General features: G+C 37.5%; 1 protein-coding gene across 2 annotated transcripts in view; it reads left to right on the forward strand.

Annotated features, from left to right (window-relative positions):
- Nucleotides 1-16520, forward strand: part of VWC2L (von Willebrand factor C domain containing protein 2 like) — a 168571-nt gene that overhangs the window by 84774 nt on the left and 67277 nt on the right. The window lies entirely within an intron of this gene.

Genomic DNA, 16520 nt, shown 5'->3' on the forward strand with positions numbered 1-16520 from the left:
TTTTTCTTGAGTTTTGGTATGTCTGATGTATCAGTCAGTGTTTATTAGGTTTTGCTGCTATAACAAACAAACCCCACATCTCAGAGGCTTACAACAAAGTGTTACACTTCGACTGGAGAAGAGTCCAAGTTTCTTGCTCACAGTATATAAAGAATGTGAGTTTATTGGGGCTTTTGCTCACACAGGGAACTCATCACTTTCATTCAGGTTTCATTGGTCAAAGCAAATCCCCTGGCCAAGCCTTTATCAATGGTGTGGGGAAATAGAATTGATTTTCAGAGAGAAGATGACAAATAATTGAGAACAATATTAAACAAAATATATCATAACTTATATTCCTAATATGGGGTACACTTGCATATGTGAATCTGTCAAACTTTTAAAATTACATTAGCACAAGTTAGATTAGACAGGCCTCTCTGAGAAAATTAGGCAAAATGTAGCAAAATGAAACAAAATATAACCCTGTCACATCAGAAGAATATTTCAAGGAAGAATTTTATGGCTTCTGAGAAGCAAGGTTTAAATAAAGTATGACTAGTTCAATGAGTATTATTTCTATTAACACAGATGCTACTTGATTAGACAGCCATCTTTGTGCAAATGGCAAAGCCTAAGTCCATGCTAACAAGAACAAAAGGAAAGCTATTGGTTCATATAACTGAAAAATCTAAGAGTAGGTAAAATTTTAGGCATGGCTATACCCAGAGGCTCACAAATATCTTAACGATACTGTCCCTTTGTCCTTCCATCCTTTGGCAATGCTTTCCTCTCTATTCCTTTGCATTCTTATTCATGCTCCCCACCCCCATGCATTTTTGTAGCAAAGGTGGCCACTATTGGTTTTCTATCCCACCAACCTAGTAAATACACTGAAAAAGGAAATGTCTTTCTAACAGTTCTGGCACGGATTCTGATTGGTTCAGTTTGGGTCATGTGTTTACCTCCATAACCAGGAAAGAGGATATTCTGAGGTCAGGTCTCTATCAACTGTCCATCTAAGGTACTGGAGAGGCAGAGTGTGTGGAAAGACACCTGGACCCCAGGGGCTGAATAAGACTGTTGAGATGACAAACAGGTTGTTGACAAAGGAGATGCTGTGCCAAAAACAAATAAAGAAGCAAGCAAGCGAAGTCCATCAAGACCCTACCTGCAGGTGTTTCTGGGGTGAGGTTACATCTTACCTTATTCACCAACTGGCATTTATTTCTTCCAATCTTTCTCCACAATGAATCAATGTAGTACACCAGCTCCTAATAAGCTAATGAACTAATTTGCAGCAAAATTCTATAATACTATTCCTAATTTTCTAAAGTTCAAAAGGAAATCACTGGAGATATTCACTCCACTTTGCTATAGTTACTGTATTTTACATGAAATTCATCCACTGTATCCTCATCTACTACAGTAGTCTTATTTGGCATAACTTCATTCCCACATGAACAGGAAACACTGTAAATTGCTTATCTAAGGTTTTCTTTCTTGCTACAATGCCTTTATTTATCCAGATCTAGGTGTAATAAAATATTATAATTTACTATCACAGACATGAAATGAGGTACTTCTCAATTATTCTGATTCGGAATGTTTTTAGCAAAGAAAGCTGCTTTGCCATGCAAAATGAGTACAAGACTATTAGAATGACTTAAGACAGATCCGTTTGCCAGTCACTCTGCCAGAAACATTTTAGAAGCAAAGTAAACAAGGAGACCCTACCCTCTGCATGTCTCTGAAGAGTTTCCCAGACGAGAGTTGGGAATGACTTGGGCCTTTTTGCTCTTCCAAGTCAGTCTTCTATAACCTCTCATGTTTGTGACAGTTTCCTCCATTTTGAAGGAAAATCTCTCAGCTCATCTTTGAGTCTCAAAGTCTCTTCAGATCATCTTTGTTTATCCTATTTTCCTAGACGTTCTTAAAGGCAAATCAGAAATTAAAGTTTATCAGAACTAGGCAGGTGTTGCCTACCTCAAGACTTGAACGTACTTAAAATTCATCCTTGAAAGGTTACACAACTGTGTTTTTTTATAGCACTTGGTACTTTTTTTTAAGTTTCTAATTTGGTGTCTTGGGTGTATTCTTCTTGTTTTTTCCTTTCAAGGGCACACTTCACTTAAGGTAGAAAACTTTCTGGAAAAGTGACAAATATACTGTTCTCATTTGCCCATGAAACAAAGTTTCCATCCAGGCCAACTCTTAGATTTCTAAGGTCTTTGCATTACTTTGATTGTTCCTGAAATGCCTTCTAATACAGCATAGTCTTTAGTTTAGACACTTTCAAAGTGTCTGGTTTATTAAACATTTTCATAAACAACTATGTCATACTTTCATGTTAACGATTGGTTCAACGGTTTTTATTGTTCTTGCTTTTTTTATATTGATTTGACTTTAAACTTCTCCAGACTGGAAAACTTCCTGCTAATATTCTCTTTTCCCACTGTATAGTCACTGAGAGCTGCGGAAATTAAATTATGAAGGCTGCTAAGAAAATCCCTACTCCCCATCCTTTGCTGATCCTTCGTTACTGCCTTTTTGTTTATCATCTACCATTTTTTGTTGCTGAGCCAGTTGTGACTCTGACGGCCTGCTCAAAGGTTTCTTAGAGGACTGCAACCTTCTTGGTGGCAGGGATTATGCTGTCTCATCTTTGTTTCATCTGAAAGGACAGAATAGATTCTCAGCAAATACTTCTTAACTTGAATGATTTCAATTTTCTGTTACTTGCTAAGATAATAAATCCAGGGGTCTTTCAAACATCAGTTTTGCCCAGTTGATGGACTACCACTTAGGAACCACTGGCAGAGAACCTCACTGGCCTACTAGTTTGGCGGTGCCATCTTTCAGCAGATCACTTAATCTACTCCTGCTTCAGGTTCCTCATCTGTAAAAGGAGAACCAGTATATTTCTACCAACATATTCCCACCGTCTACTGATCAGAGCTGTTGCATCAAATAAATTATCTCTGTAAAAGTATTTGCTCACCTTGAAAACATCATTTTTTCTAAAGAAATGCAAGGCCCTAAAACTTTCACACTCAAGCTGTATTATTTTACACGTAAGGATATATGCTTGAAAAGAAACATAACGTCTTTCTGAAATCTTCACAACCAGCTTCAAAACATGTAAATTATAGGAAATATTTCAAAAAGGTCAACAAGTCAGCTACGATTTTTTTGAGCTGAATATCCTACATACAGTCACATGTTGCTTAGTGCCAAAGATACATTCTAAGAAATATGTCCTTAGACTATTTCATCACTGTGCGAACATCATGGATTTTGCTTACACAAACCTAGATGGCATAGCATACTACACACTTAGGTTATAGGGTATATTTATCTATTGAAGCCTAGGAACAACAGGACAGTATGTACTCTTATTGATCCTATGCTATAAACCTGTACAGTGTATTACTATACTGAATACTGTAGGCAATTGTAACACAACAGTGAGCATTTTTGTATCTAAACATATCTAAACATAGATTAAGTACAGTAAAAATAAGGTATTACGATCTTATGGGACAACTCTCATATAAGTAATTCATCAATGACTGAAACTTTATGTGGCGCATGAGTATATTTGAAAAGAAAGATGCAATAGAATGGCTGCAAGCAAATGAAACATCTTCCTCTCCATGACTTGGTTTTAAACTTACTCACAATAATAGGCATCCTCTTCTGGACCATGACATCTGTGTGCTGCAGTCTATTATTTTTCAACTGTTAGTTATACTTAGGTCTCCAGATCTATCAATCTACAAGGGCACCAGCTTTCAGATCATTGATACACCTCCTAATTAATTTGCTATTCCTAAGAATATGTTCAGCAGTCTGCTTCATCCACAATGGGGTTTTATTTCAACAGTACAGAGCAAAGACATTCTTAACTACATCATCTGATTTTCCCAAAGGAAGCACAGATTGACGGGAAATCTTATGTGAGTGTACTATTGCTTAAAATTGTTGCTAATCAAAACTTCAATAATTGAGTGTTGCTTTAATTTAAACAAAAAGTTATAATCTTACCAATGATTTATTCTGAAAATGCATTTCTTTCAGATTCTCTTCTCACCAGACACTTGGTTCTCAATAAAAACTTGGTGGTGATAACACCTAAGAGTATTCATGTTATGGCTTCTAATTAATCAGAAATGGATGTATATTTGTCATGGTGTCACGGTCCTTTGCATGTGCATGTGTGTATTTGTATGTTCTGGTCCTTTCACACTTTGCTACAATCTCTTTTTTTAACTATGTTAAGTGTACAATATCAAAAGACCATATTTCTTTGAAAAGAAAGGATGTTCTGTTCCATCGTTAAGGTGAGATGCAGATTTCCAAGTAAATGCTATATTTCAAAAGGTTGAATAAGTCAGTACTTACAGAAGTTCAGCTGGCTAAATTTAGAGCATTGAAAAAGATCCGATCCAAGAATAGTCTTTGGCTTCACGCATGTAACATTTTTATTTGGTAGTGTATTGGAAAGGGAGGAAAAAAAAAAACCAACATTCATTTTAAGCTCTTGCCCTTCCACATATTGTTCTTCTGTGATAGGTGAAAGAGTGTGGATAGTGGTGTTGGCTTCAAAATACTGCTTCCCTTAAGCGGTCTGTTTCAATTTTGTTATGCCAGTTTTAAAAAGCTTTGTTTGTAAATGTTTATATTCAAACTATCCTCTCTTACCTCTCTAAATTCAACTGTTTTCTTAACTTCACTCTATTTTTACAATCTCTTCTTTGAGCCATGATCCTTCTTCATATATGGTGGATTCATAGGTACTCAAGTATTATATTCATTGCTGCAGTATAGAATTTTTCTTTGTTGATTTTCCCATTTATTCACTGTCTTCTAATTCATCCAGCTCATACTTTGGCTCAGGATATAATCTGCTGTCCATTTCTAACCCCGAATTCCCAGCTGCCATTTCCGTAAATTCACTGTCTTTATCGGTGTTTCTCTAAATGTGCATCCAAAAACCTGGAGTGGTGACGAAAATGCCTGTTTCTGGGCCCCATCCCAGATCCGATGAATCAGAATCTCTGCGAGGCCTGGGGATTTGTATTCATAACAAACTTCTTCCCCAAAGATTCTGCAGTTTGAGAACCGCTGCTCTCTGCTCAGTCATCTTTCAATAATGATAGTAAGTTCACAACTTCTGTTAAAGCTGTAGTATATGTATATTACTTAAAGTTGTGCTAGGTACTGTAACGAGTAAAAACTCAAATCTCTGTGGCTTGGCCAAACAGAAGTTGGGGGAGAAATGCTTTCCTCATCATGTGACGGACATGATGAATCTCATCAACATGTGGCTGAAGCTAACAGAGCCTCCACCTGCTTCAACATGTTTCCCAGGGTCACCCAGGACATGAAAATCCAACCAAGTCCACAGTCGGAAAGAGGGTGGAGAAGCACCTACGAGATGTTTATTGGCCTGGCCATTTATCACTCCACCCACATTCGCATGGGAATAACTTGGGACTCCACTTAGATATTTCAGAAGTGCTAGAAAATGTAGTTTCTGGGCAGCGGCTTCCTAACAACCACTTTCCACAAGGGACATAGAGAAAAACTCTTTGATAGATCCTTGGCATCTCTGCCGCTTTGCGCCATCCAGAGGGGAAAGACACGAAGTGTGTGGTTTCATAACACTTAGTGGAATATCAGAGGCCTATTGTTCGATGACCCCCATTTCCAGAACTTCCTGCTCCAGCAGAAAGCCACAGTCTCTGAAGCCTTGTCTCTAGGTATGCTTGAATCGTCAATATCTCTTTTTCTTAACATTTTTCCTTGACTATCTTAAAATACAGAAAAATTTTATGATTTTGAAATGCTATATGAATACCGTAATATATAAAAAAGTGGATGAATCTTTCAATATGTTCTTTGTTCCTAATATTGAAAAACAAGTTATATCTCTATATGTATATTTATGTATATATAAAATACATATTTTTATGTGTGTGTATATGTTATACATATATTTTTATATGTGTGCATATATTATACATACATATATTTATATGCACATATACATATAAATCTACCACTGGATTGTGTATATATGTGCAAAAAAACCCACAGGCAGATATATTTTTCATAAATGTAAACCATTGCCTTACTCATTTTATTATCAAGAAGACATAGAGCACATCAGCCTAAGAAAAATTAGGGACTGCATGACCAGTCAACATAGAGGGGATTTATTGATACCTTCATATCCCTTCTGAGGCTTATACTGTACCATTCTATTTTTCTTTCTTTTTTTTTTTTTTTCTGAGACAGAGTCTTGCTCTGTCACCCAGGCTAGAGTGCAGTGGTGTGATCTCAGCTCACTGCAACCTCCGCCTCCCAGGTTCAAGCAATTCTCCTGCCTCAGCCTCCTGAGTAGCTGGGATTATAGGAGTCTGCCACCGTGCCCAGCTAATTTTTGTATTTTTAGTAGAGATGGGGTTTCACCATCTTGGCCAGGCTGGTCTCGAACTCCTGACCTCGTGATCCACCCGCCTCAGCCTCCCAGAGTGCTGGGATTACAGGCGTGAGCTACCGTGCCCACCTGTACCATTCTATTTCTTTCAGATAAAATTGAAGGGAATAAATCAGCAAAGTATGAAAAACTGTCATCAAGTTTAGATACCACCAGTTACACTGAACATTTGAAACAGACATATTATTGTAACAGGCATAGGACTATTCAGAAGTTTAACAGTCTATTTGAAGTTCTCAACCTGCAATGAGCTGTCATTTTTCATTCATGCATTGATTGATTCATTGATAGTTTACTTAGAAAAATTTCAGAATTAAATGTGCATTCGCTTTCCCTTTATTTATTTGGTCATTTAACAAATATTCATTGAGCCACTAAAAAGTGTCAGACACTCTTCTGAGCACTGAGGAGATAATAATGTACAAGCCAATCATAAAATAAAAAATGTCAAAAGTAGGGAGAGTGAGTTTGTAGACAAGGATAGGGGCTATTATGGTAGATAGGATAATTAGGAAAGGCCTTTCTGAGCTGTGGATCTTTGAGCAGAAATCCCAGTGAAGGAAGGGTATGTGACTTTTGAATATTCATGAGAGAATTGCATCAGGCAAAGGTAAGAGCAAGTGTTAATGCTCTGATGGAGAGATACATCTTATATGAGAAATCTCTAACATACACACACATAAGAAACCTCTGCCACACAATTTTGGGTAAATATTTCACCTAAACGGCATCATCTAGCTTAGAAATACCATAAACTACATACTATTATTTTTCTGCTCTCATAAAATTGTGAGTTAGAAACTGTATTCAGCTAGTAATGGAAATATTTAAAAAATAGGAGCTCCAATAAAATAGAGTATTTTCTTTCCTTCATGTAGATTAAAGTCAGGGAGCAAATATCAGAGGCTGGTACAAGGGCTCTATGGTATCATCAACGTTGTGGCGTCCTACTTTCTTTCATTGCCATTCTTTGTGCATGGATTCCATCTTCAAGTTTACCTCATGGTCACTATATGGCTACTGCAACTCTAACCATTTCATCTGTATTCCAGGCAGAACAAAAGGCAAGTAAGTCCCTCCCATCTGAGTCTGTTCTCCAGCTCCCTATCCCCACTGCCAGCTTCTGAAGACCTTTCCACAAGTCTAACCTAACAACTTGTGCTTACCTGCCCTTAGTCAGTTGGGCCATATGGCCCCTTTACCTGCAAAAAAGGCTAGAAAATGTATTTTTACCTGTATACATTGCTTTCCTTAACAAGATCAGAGTTCTATTAATAAGAATGAAGGAGAGAATCAGTATCAGGTCAACAACTAAGCCCAGGTTCAGTTATTAAGAGGTGTAAACAAACGATCAACCTCCATTCTCTAACCAAATGAGTTTAAAGGTCTATTGCTCTGTTAATTATCTGTCCTCCCTAGGTTATAAAAGACCTTTCTCAGTGTTTTCATCGCTCACTGTTGATGAAACTATGAGACATTTGTCATAATTTCTAATCTCATCAGGTTGTAATCTCTAAGGAGGCCTATAAACAGCATCTCTCTTCCTTAAATTGAGAAATAAAACAACACAGTAGCAGAGAGAAGCAAAACACCATTTTAGTTACTCTAGAGTCCAAATTAGAGGGTGTGGTTTCATGTTTATTAGCCAGTAGTCAATACTAAACCCCCAAATTATGCAGACTGGCCTACTGGTGATGCTGAACTTTTTCTATAGAACAAGTGCACTCCTAAGCGGCAAATATGTTCAGTAATTTTTCACAAATTTAACCATCAGATAAGCCACTCCACCTGCCCTCTGACAAAGTGTGGCACTAACTGTCACCACCACCTAGAAAGAAACCTGAGATGTAGGAAGGAAGTGTTCTATCCAACTCTGGTGGAGTCTGTGACACTAGTGGCCACAGGGAATCATACCTCCCCGAATCCATGCCGTTATGTGTACCTGCCCACTCCCACCTTAAATCTGCTTTAACCAAAAGAATAGGCCGGACGTGGTGGCTCACACCTGTAATCCCAGCATTTTGGGAGTCTGAGGTGGGTGGATCACCTGAGGTCAGTAGTTTGAGACCAGCCTGGCCAACATGGTGAAACCCCATCTCTACTAAAAATACAAAACTTAGCAGGGCATGGTGGTGGCTGCCTATAATCCCAGCTACTTGGGAGGCTGAGGCAGGAGAATCCCTTGAACCTGGAAGGTGGAGGTTGCAGGGAGCTGAGATTTTGCCACTGCACTCCAGCCTGGGCAAGAGAGCAAGACTTCATCTCAAAAAAAAAAAAGAAAAAAAAGAAAAAAAAAAGAATGTGCCATCCCTAGGCCTTAAAAAGGCTACATGCTGGTGCCATTGCTGTCTTGGGATCTTTGAGCAACTATGTAAGAGTCCAGCTACCCTGCTGTAGAGGCCACGAGGAAAGGTCACTTACAGAGGGACCAGCCCTGAGATCACAGAGAAAGAGAAGTCCAGCTGTCCAGGGTTGTAGCTAAGCCCAGTGCCCCACCGACTCACCTGCTGACTGCAGCCACAAGAGTGGCCACCAGCCAGATGAGTGGGACTCCCCAGCAAAGTCATGCCAGATGGCATGATTGTGATTAAATAAATGTCATTGTTTTCGATTACCATGTTTTGGGGGTAGTTTGTCGCAGATCAATAACCAAAACAATTAAACACTGCTGTTTTTCCTTCTTCAATATTTTTTTTCCTCCTTATGTAGTCTCAGCTTCAATGAGTATTACCACTGAACTTGAAATATTCACATGTTCTCAATAAGTATCAGTGACTATTATGTAAGGTGTTTTGTTTGTGCAAAGTGTAAGAATAAGTGTACATGTAAAGCATAAAAAGTGATAACCATTGGCAGGGCATGGTGGCTCATGCGTGTAATCCCAGCACTTTGGGAGGCTGAGGCAGGTGGATCATGAGTTCAGGAGTTTGAGACCAGCCTGGTCAATATGGTGAAACCCTGCCTCTAATAAAAATACAAAAATTAACTGGGCATAGTGGCGCACACCTGTAGCCCCTGCTACTTGGGAGGCTGAGGCAGGAGAATTACTTGAACCTGGGAGGGGGAGGTTGCAGTGAGCCAAGATCGTGCCACTGTACTCCAGCCTGGGTGACAGAGTGAGACTTCATCTCAAAAACAAACAAACAAAAAAAAGTGATAACTACTGAGCATAGTTTGCTGCTAGTTGCCTTGTCAAAACTCTGAAATGATGCCTAGTCTTCTTTCCTAATGATATAAAATTGTTATTTTTATGCTCTTCTATCAGTTGCAGTCTCCACTCTATTTTGTGTAACACCAGGTCATTTTTCCTTGCTTATTCTTAGAAATTCTTATGAAAGTCATTCCTGCTTGATATAATGAAATTCCTTAACTAGATTGTGTTTTTCTTCTTCCCTTTCTCATCCCTTCTGTTTTCCTTCCCCAGATGAGCAACACTAGGCCCTAATACTTGGTATTACCATAACCTCACATTTCATAAGCTTCTGTTTGCATGTAGTTGTTGTGTGCATTTATTAGTGTACATCACCTAAATAAGATGGGAATGCTTAACAAAGCTGAGAACCAGTACATCTTCCCCATTTTTGCCTTTGCTAGTATTGGGAAGGTAGTTCAAAACCGGCTACCATCATATCTAGGCACGTAGCACCAAACCCAAGAACCTGCAAATTATCTTCATGCAAAACTGCATCCCCTGAACTCCAGCAAGAGTTTTGACCTAGATCTCTTCATGATATGTTAGGGAAATAAAACATTTACTATCTAAATCTTCAAAATGTTAAGATTACCAGTTTTCTAAGTTAACAAGTCCTTGATTCATTCTGGGCTGACTTACTCACAAGACAGGAAGCTAAGTGCCTAAGGCCCAAAATACTTTCAGAGGCCCATGAAAATACTTTATTTTAATCAGAAAAAAAAATGTAAACTTAGGTTAAAGAAAATGTTTTAATATGTAATATTATTATATTCATCTTGATACCAAGGCCATAGTAAAATATAATTTTTTATTTTTTATTGAGGAAGAGAGACACAAAGAGAAAAGAGCTTAGAGCTCATCAAAGTCATAATATGGCCAAAGATTTATTAGGCTAATTGTTCTCAAAACATAGAAAGCATTAAAATTTCTGGGGGTACTTTTTTGTAATCCAAACTCTCAGCTACAATAGCAGTGATTGTTAAGTAGGGCTAGAATAAATCTCAGGAATCTGCATTTTTACTGAGCAATTTAGGTAATTCCACTATATACACAATTAGAAGAAAACTAAAAAAGCGAAACCAGAAATGAGAAAACAGAAATGATAAGTTTCTGCTTCCATGTAGCAAAGTTGAGAGATGGGACAAGTAAGATATGAGTATGCTGCTTTTTGTTATATCTTTTCGGTCCTAATTAATTTGTCCTCACCACATCATATACACCTAGCATTAAACTGTTGGCTCTGTGATCAGCAGCTACCTGCTATTCCTTTGAAATTCTTCCATCTGCGGATAGATTATTCTGCAGGGAAGGTGCACAATTTGTTGACTACAAGAAGACCACTTACATTTGGACACTGGCTAAAACAAGACGTATCAGGCTAGCCTTGAAAACAGCTGAGAGTCCAGTACATTGTACAAATTGTAACTGGTTCTGTGTACAAATAGGACCAGTTGGGTAGATGACTAAAGTACTAAACAAAAAATCAAAAGAATGCAGATTTCAGAATAAGAAATTACTGACCATTTTGACTAGCTTTAGCTGCTTTCATTTCCCTAAGAGAAGGGTGAAATCAGAATGTACAAGGTAAACAGAAAATGTGAGACAGTTTGGTTGGAATGACTGATGTTGGAACTAGCTTCCTGTAAAACCCATGCTCTTATTAAGATGAATCAAAGGACTGACACGGGTGGGCTGCTGTCCATGTCTAAGTGTTTAGAGTCTGCATCTGATTGCTCACTAGTGATAGAGGGCATAGTAGTTTCTTTCTGCAGCACGTGTCTGACATTTTGGGGAGCTGAAATTTATTGAGAAGTTCAGCAAATTTACCCAGCAAAAATCAGCTTCCAGCCAAGCTGGTTATACACAGGCCAGTAAATTATTCTTTAATTAAGATGAACTGAATAACCACCAAAGGATTTGTTAGGGGGCAGGGTCTGAACAAAGCTGAAAATTGTACCCCAGTATAAATAGGAACGTCTTCCCTAGGAGAGCCCATGACGTGGTCCGCAGCATGAACTGGCATTATTGGTTATTCTCTCCAAGTCCTGGGAAGCATAATCCAGTGCTTCATGATTGCAAAGTACTTCATAACATCCATTATTTCATCTTCACAACAAGCCTGTTGGGCAGCCTGGAGATGTGATTCCCATTTTACACAGGAGGAAACAATCAGAGAGAGATTAAGTAACTCCCCCAATGTTCCAGGATGAAAGAGGATAGACAGACAAGTCCAATTTTGCGCTGTGAATTTCCAGCACATCGTTTAGCTCAATGCCTTGCTCTCCTAAAATCCCAAAATAAATTTGACTGGCCTGAACACTTAAAGATATCATAATTAGTTCAATTGAAGATGTCTTGATAGACAGGAATGCTATTTCCTGTCCACCTCCATCCCCACAGACATGCTCTGTGAAATTTCTTTTCTCAAGGACAGTGTTGATTTAATTGGAAAGAACTGTGTTCTCATTTCCTATTTTGGCTACCGAAGTAGCCCCGGCCATATGCACAGTGGCCATCTGGAAAAATTCATTCCTAACTTCAGGGAATATTGCATCAGTTTGCCCTGAAACTGTTTACCCACTGGCTCTGCCCCTCATTTTTAGAAGCAGTGTGATTTCTACTTGGGTATACTTGAGATTCTGCCTAATAACCAAAATAAACAGGGGTACATAAGCCCCCATGGAGAATCAGCACACAGATTTAAAGAATACTCCCCTGTACTACTCTATAATTTATTCTCTTTTTTGCAGTTTTGGGTTTTTTTAAATCAAGAGTTGCTGAAATCAGCTTTTGTTCCATGTGCTCATAACTACAAGCCTTATTTTTTTCCTTTTCTTTTTTTTCTGATTAAGAAATACTCAAAGGTATAATCAGGTCCTTGCACGGTATTTAATTAGCCATAATTAAAAGACATCTACACAAAGCACAGTGTTTTTCAAAGTCTTTTCTTCTGTTACATTGTTAATGAATTAAGAAATTAATTGGCATTCTGAGTTACCATAGAAAATGTGGCTGAGAAAATTTTAACTGTCTTATAAAATTATCCTTTATTATAGATGATGTTCTGGCCCTGTATTCAATTCAATGTCATTCCCAATCATTAAAAGAAAAAAAAAAGCAAAACATAAGAATGGTGGGAAGAGAAGGACAGATAAAGGTATAAAAAAATGTTCCCATAGATCCATATTCTACTAAGAGTGTTTTAACATGATCCAAGCTCAAAACTAGTCCATTCGTTTTTGGGGACTTTTTTAAATCTCCAAATTTCTTAGCAATGGTGGGGAAAGTGGGCACAGGGGCCAAAGGGGTAGCAGGGAGTGCTGGGAAGATGATTCACTTATTTTCATACCTGGTAATCTGGCTTTATTGCTTAATAATATGTAGGAAGTATTATTTATATGATTAATTCTATCAACAATAACAAAGTCTCAGGAAGGAGAGTTTAATAAAGAATTTGAAAGATATCGTCTCATGTTTCTACCTTTAGTCTTTCAAAAGGCTGTTTCCTATAGACATATTTAAGCCATCCTTCCACTTTAAAGATATATAGTGACTTTTATTTGGGCAAAAAAAGTAGAAATCAAACAAGTATACAGATGAAGGATGTATATCTCTAGCATTTGAAAAGCTTGTATAGATTTATAAGATAACACAAAAATACCAGTGAAGGTGAGAAAGAGACAGCAACAATCACACATAACACTGCTAACACCTAATAAACGTCAAATAGCTCAAAGAAATACACATCAAAGTGAGATTTGTATTTCTCCTATACCCTTAACTCCTATATCATTATTAAGAATTTCTTAAAATCTTAATACCCAGTGTTTGAAGATACTATGGTTTCTGTTGGGACTACAAATTATATCTTTCTGCAGAGAAATTTAGCTATACGCATCAAAACCTCTAGAAATCATCACATGCTTTGACTGAATAATTTTACTACTCAAATTTTTTTCTGAAGAAATGTTGAAAGATGAAGGGAAGGCCTTATATAGGTTATTTATCATAGAAAATGTTATAATAAACTCATAATATCAAGAGTTAGAATAACAAATGCTAAGAGTCAAGTTTAAAATACGTATTGATGATTCATGTAGTTAATTATGGAACCAATAAAAATATTTCTCAAGAATATATTGATGAAATAAAGGCTTGTGATACAATGTTTGGTGAACAATGGAATATAAATTACATTATCTAAATTTTTAAAAGTTTGTGTCTAAATATACATTAAAATATTAACAGAGGTTATGTCTGGGTGGCTAAAATTACTGAAAATTTTCTCTTCTAATTTTTGTAAAAGGTTCTATGGAAAAAATGAGCTATTTAATTATTACAAAATATAAAATTGATTTTGTAAAACAAACTAAAGGTCAACATGTCTCTTTGAAGTGACAAATACTAGAGCATAAGCATATTTTTATAAAATATTTTTAAAATATGTGGACTTCTACCACAATTAAATCTAACTGAAAATATTTAGAATACTTAACCTGTGTATCTAAAGACATTAATGATTCAATTTTCAAACCATAGCTATTTTAACATTGTTAAGGAATTCTCTAATAAGTTTAAGAAGACAAATGATATTATCTACCCAGCGTAATCAGATAGTTTAATTTCTAATTGAACTTTATCTGGAGTCCTTTATATTGTGTTAAACAATTCAGAAATCCACTAATGAATGACTTAGACAAAATAATTGCATGTATAGAATGATCAAAGAAATAAAGGATAATTAATAATCATTTTCACATATATTACCGTATTTGACCCCAAGCAGGCTCTGTTTTCCACTAAATGGCACACAGCCTGCTTCTCTTCTGGGGAATGGGTTTCAAGGAATTTGCAGCTACTTGTCACATTTTTCTTTAATTCAAGCAAAATCTTATTAGATGTTATATTCGCATTGTTTAAAAAGCCCATTAATGTAAGGGCGTAAGTTATCCCTTCTTTTGCACACTTTTATTTATTTATTTATTTACTTGAGATGGAGTCTCGCTCTGTTGCCCAGGCTGGAGTGCAGTGGCGAGATCTCGGCTCACTGCAAGCTCTGCCTCCCGGGTTCATGACATTTTTCCACCTCAGCCTCCCGAGTAGCTGGGACTACAGGCGCCTGCCATGATGCCCGGCTAATTTTTTGTGTTTTTAGTAGAGATGGGGTTTCACTGTGTTAGCCAGGATGGTCTCGATCTCCTGACCTCGTGATCCACCCTGCCTCAGCCTCCCAAAGTGCTGGGATTACAGGCGTGAGGCACCATACCCGGCTCTTCTGTGCACTTTTAAATGATGTACTTAGCTTTATTTCTCATTCTAAAACTACAGAAATTTTCTCTGGATTCTCCATTTGGTAAGATGAAGATGCTACTGTCTCTCCCCTTTTCCTCCCACATTTTCCCTGTCTACTCCCAAACTGCCGTTTCTAGTTTTCATTGTCAAGGTTGGTAACATTTACAGTTTCCCATCAAGCTTTGGTCATAGGATGATTCTAAATGATGGAACTATGAACACATTGATAATTTATTTTTCACTAACAACCAAGTAGTTAACTTATGATTACATGTTCCTTCCTGTGTAACTAGTGTGTGTTTTATCCTACAGTTTCCCATTTCCTTTTCCCCCATTTTCCTTTTTTTCATAAGAATCCTTGACTTTTCTTCTAAGGCTTCCATAGATTTGTCAAAGTCATGTTTTAAATTCCAAGGGCTCCTTCAAGTTTTTAGATTTTAGTTTGTATATAATATCCTATTCTTTTGAAATGAAGATTTTAGGGGAATTTTTGTTTGTTTCTGTTTTTGTTTTGCAAATTTACTGGAGAATTTAATCTGAGTTTTACTGTGGAAGTTCTGACCCATTCCCTAATAGATTTCTATTTCTGAAGAGTTTTTCTTTTTTCCTTTTCCTTCTCCCTCCATCCTCGTTTTCTTCCCTCCCTTCCTCCTTCCTGTCTTGCCTTGCCTTACCCTTGTCTTTATCTTTCATTTTCTGGGCAGAGCAGACCACAGGATGCTCACCCCTCTCTGGAATCATTCTGAGGGGAGATTTCTCGCTGAACTGCCAGAGTTCCCCAGTGGGATTCTGCTCCAGATGCACACAGGCTTGAGCCTCTTTGCCTTTCTAGTCGCACTTCCCTGCTTTCACGCTGGCATTTCTAGAAATCACCTCCCATATAAACTGCTCTCATCTAAACTGAGACTGAGTTTTCCCAACGTGTGTATTACCTTTGACTGCACATTCATGTTTAAACATGAGGCAATTGATGAAATAGTAATATGAGGCTATTTTTTATTGGGAGAGTCCTACTTAATAAAATTTAGATATTTTGCTCTTGAATCTATACTAGCTATTGTAACTCTACTTGCTATTCTAGTCTCTAGTTTCAAGACACAGCCTATATACCCCAAGACAGATTTTTCTTCTGTTTCTCTAAAGAAAAACTGTATTACTTTAAAAAAAAACTAAAAATGTGTTCGTTGATGATGTTGCATCGCCCAGGAGGTAAAAGCCTTAACTCCTGGATATCGCAGATTTGGATGCAAGTGGGAGTGGAGGGTAAGAGGGGTAGCAGGAATGCAGTTGATTTGAAGACAGTCATTTGCAGGTATCCTCTTCTTCACTGTCTCCTCCCATCTTCTTGGTGTTTTTGAGAAGTGAATTGCTTTTGGGTCCTGCAGGGCATATCGGCTCTCTGGTTGTAACCTCTTATGCAGAATTCCAGCAATAACTTTCTCTACCCCAGTTTAAAGCTCAATTATTTTCTTTCTAACAGATAGCTGTTGACATTTTCTGCTGATAATGGCTCCCTTCCTATTATTTTCATGATTACGGATTTATACATAT

The sequence above is a fragment of the Theropithecus gelada genome, chromosome 12, assembly GCF_003255815.1.
Source record: "Theropithecus gelada isolate Dixy chromosome 12, Tgel_1.0, whole genome shotgun sequence".
Taxonomy (NCBI): Eukaryota; Metazoa; Chordata; class Mammalia; order Primates; family Cercopithecidae; genus Theropithecus; species Theropithecus gelada.